Below are 3,873 nucleotides of genomic sequence, written 5' to 3' on the forward strand. Positions count from 1 at the left end.
GCGGCTGCGGGAGGAGGAGGGCGGAGGGATGGAGCGGGGCCGGGCGGCAGCGGGGGCGGCGCCGCGGCTGCGGGAGCCGGGCCGGGGCCGCCCCTCGGCAGCGCGGCCCGGGGCGCTGCCCCCGCGGGTCCTACACACGCGTGTGTGCGTGCACACTCGTGTGCACAGCCCACGGGGACACGTCCATCCCCGCGGCACGGAGAGGGGCACACAGCCCGGCACAGACGCGCCCGTGCACACACAGGGATGGGCACACACCCGCATCCACTGTGTGTGCACTCACACTCACAGAGGTGCCGCACACTGGCACCCCAGGACTGAGGAGATGTAACAGGAGGTTTAGCCTGCAGATGAGAGGCTGAAGGGTGACCTTATCACGACCTACGACTCCCTGAAAGGAGGGTGTAACCAGGTGGGGGGTCAGTATTTTCTCCCAGGCAACCAGCGACAGGACAAGGAGCACAGTCTTAGGCCAACAGACATCAGGAGGAATTTCTTCCCAGAAAGGTTGATTAGACATTGGAATGGGCTGCCCAGAGAGGCAGTGGAGTCACCATCCTTGGAGGTGTTTAAGGAAAGTCTGGACGTGGCACTTAATGCCATGACGTAGTTGACAAGGTGGTGATCAGTCGTAGATTGGACTTGATGACCTCAGAGGTCTTTTCCAGCCTGACTGATTCTGTGATCTGCACAGCTCAGTGCTCATGAGCAGCAGTGTAGTCCCCCTTGGTGGCTGCGCAGGTGGTCCCAGCCTGGGACCTGCACAGGTCTCCCAGCTGCTCCAGCCCCAGCACAACATTGCTGCAGCACCCTTTTCTGGGGTTCTATGGGGAAAATAACTTCTGGGGCTTCAGCTTCACCCAATACATCAATTTCATTGCCTGAAAGGGACCAATGTCAAATAGATGCTATGCATTCACCAAAAAACAGTCTTTACTGCAAGGTAAACTAGTACCAGACTACCCAACTGTCTAATTCTCTAAATTTCTCATTTTTAGGACTGCAGCATTGCTGTTCTCCACTAAAGAAGCTGCTTGCCCTGAGCAGAGGTCAGCAGAGCCCTCTCTGCTTACAGCCACTGAGGAAGAGCTGCATGCAGCTGCCTTCAGCCCCTTTCTGAAGGCTGTCCTGGCCTTATCTCTGGCTCCTACACACAGATTTTCCTCTCAGCAGGGTGTTATTTGCCACCAGGTCTCCCTTGCTACCTTTATCTGTCTTCCTCCTCTGTCCTTAAGAGGACACTCCCTAGACACTCATTTCTGCCTTCTCATGGCAGAGGCTTTTAGCCCTACCCACAGCAGTGTGCTGGCTTTCTCCTTGTCCTGCTAAGATTAATTATTCACAGTCCTTTGCTTGAAAACTTTTTCCCTCCCAGCTCAGCCAGGTGCTCAGATACTCTTCAGCCTGAGTGATGTGAAGAAGCAAGACCACTAGGGAATGAACCAAGATGATGCTGAATATGTTTGTTCAGGGAACTCTTAAATCCTTGTTGTGAAGGCCCTGGCTCCACTCACACGCTCAGGAGCACACACTGATATGTGGTGTGCTCTGCTCCCTGTTCCCTGCTCTGTCTTCTTACTGGCTCTCTATGGACATATGGTGATTCAATGGGATTAGATTTTGGGGTTGTGTTGGGCTTTTTCCTGTGCCGCTCCTCCAAACCTACCCTGAAAAGGAGAGACTCACAACCTTAGGAAAAGCAATGTCTCTGCAGTTTAAAAGCACAGGTCTGGTCAGCAGGGAGATGGGTGCTCCTCTCCTGCACATTCCCACCAAGGATGGTGTCCTACCCCTTCCCTTGGGCGTGGTACAACTGCCCTGACATGAAGTATGGAGGTGTGTCCTCTACAAGAAGATTCTTCACTGATTCCTTTTATACAGAAGAGGCTGAAGTTGAGGTGAGGCAGCTGAATGTTTTGTTAATCATAACCCCATTCCCTGCTAATTTTGCATAAGAAATTTTGCAGGGGAGCATGTTTTCCCTTCTGTAGCTTATACAACCTGCAGCTGTAGGAGCATTAAGTGCTGCTGTTGCAGAAGGCACAAATGGACAAAACTGCCAGTGCCAAGTTCTCCCACTGCCTGGTGATGCCAAACACATCCCACTGGTCCTGACAGCTCCTGCCATGCAGCTGAATCTCTCTGCCCCCTCTGTTTCACACCAAGGTTTGACCTTAAACACCAGTGAAAGATCAAGATCACCTCTCCAGATGTAGGTTATGCACTGCCTGGCCATGGTGGGGACAAGGTCTGGCCAGCACTGCCAGGCTGAGGTGAGGATGAGGTCTGGGCAGCCCTGTCTCTAGCTCTTCCCTGGCTTTCCTGCTGGATGGTGAGTGATGTGGTAAATCAGCTGTCACTTAGCAACGCTGCCGGCTGGGGAGCGGCGGCAGGTTTTGGTGCAGGAGTGTCGCCTGCAAGGCTGTGCAGTGGTTATTCCACCTTTTTTCCCTCAGTGTTTTCCAACCCAGCATGTATTTTCTTTTACTTGCTGCTTTCCCTGAACATGTGGGTCCAGGTTTCCTACAGCTGAAGGCAACAACCCCATCCACAGGAGCCAGATGTTCCCTGCCAGCCCTCCCTGTGTTTGTGTGCAGTGCTGGAGCACCCCGAGACCCCCAGTGGATTTGAGCTCCAACCCAGCCCATGGTGGCAAACAGCCATGTGCCACCTGCAGAGCTGGTACAGCAGGACACAGAGAGGGCAGAGGGATGGTTAGCTGGAGTTTATTCTGTGAGGAAGAAATCAGCATGGAGAAACACAGGGACCTGCCTACACAGGCAGCTCATATCAGCACTGCAAAATCGGTGCTTGTGGGACCTGAGACCTGTTAGGCACACCTGAGACATGGCCTGTGGCTCACACCAAGGGTATTTCTGCACATGGATTTGTCCAGCTCTTCACCATCTGCACAGCCAGGCCCCAAGAGCAGGGGGCTGTGCAGCAGAAGGCAGGAAGATCATGGCTGTGTTCACCGAGTGAGGGATGGGGGTCCCTCAGTTCTCCCAGCACTGCCTCTCACCTTGTTCCTCCTCAAGGGCTTGGGAGGAGGGAGAGAAACCTTCCAGCTTAAGATTTTTAAACCGACAGTCTGCAAGCTCTTCAAAAGAACCCAAATCTATTGGAGAAAAGGACAATTAGAGGGGTTTAAACCATTTACGAACCCATCCTGGCACATTTTGGAGCCTTTTATGACAAAGACTAAGAAGCAGATTCAGTTCTGCCCCCCCCACATGCTCTCCTCTCTATGACTCTAAGAAATTTTGTAATGCAATGATGCACTTTAAAAGAATAATAATAATAATAATAATAATAATAATAATAATAATAATAATAATGATAATGAAAGAGACCTTTCCTTGAAAATTAACAAGCGAAAGATCTTCAATAAGGGAGTTGCTCACTTCTTGGCCCAGTTGGAATAAAACCCCTGGGTCCCACAAGAGCTGATTTTAAATTTACACTCATTTTTGAGATATAATCTGAATGTATCTAGCCAAAACAGGCTTGCAAACCCGGCTTATGGGAGGGAAAGGATTTGCAAATATAAGGAAACCAGACTGAACTGGCAGATTGGGCCAGGCTAGACAGGCCAAGCTGAACCAGTTGCTCATGGAACAGGGGCATAGGACAATAAATGGAAGCATTTGGGGGTAGCTGCTATGGTGGGAGCCTAGCTGAGATGGAGGGAGATGCCAAATCCACAGTGACCAGTCCTGAGGCCACAAGGGGTGGGACAGCCTGGCTCAAAGAGAGAAATCTTCCGTTTTGGGTGACCCATTGTAAGAGCAGACATTCAAACAAGGAAGGAGTAAGCAAGGCTGAAAAGCAGCCAGTGAGGGACATGACTTATAACTGAAGTTTGAAAATTTA

This window comes from Prinia subflava, chromosome 10 (genome assembly GCF_021018805.1).
Source record: "Prinia subflava isolate CZ2003 ecotype Zambia chromosome 10, Cam_Psub_1.2, whole genome shotgun sequence".
NCBI classification, from domain to species: Eukaryota; Metazoa; Chordata; class Aves; order Passeriformes; family Cisticolidae; genus Prinia; species Prinia subflava.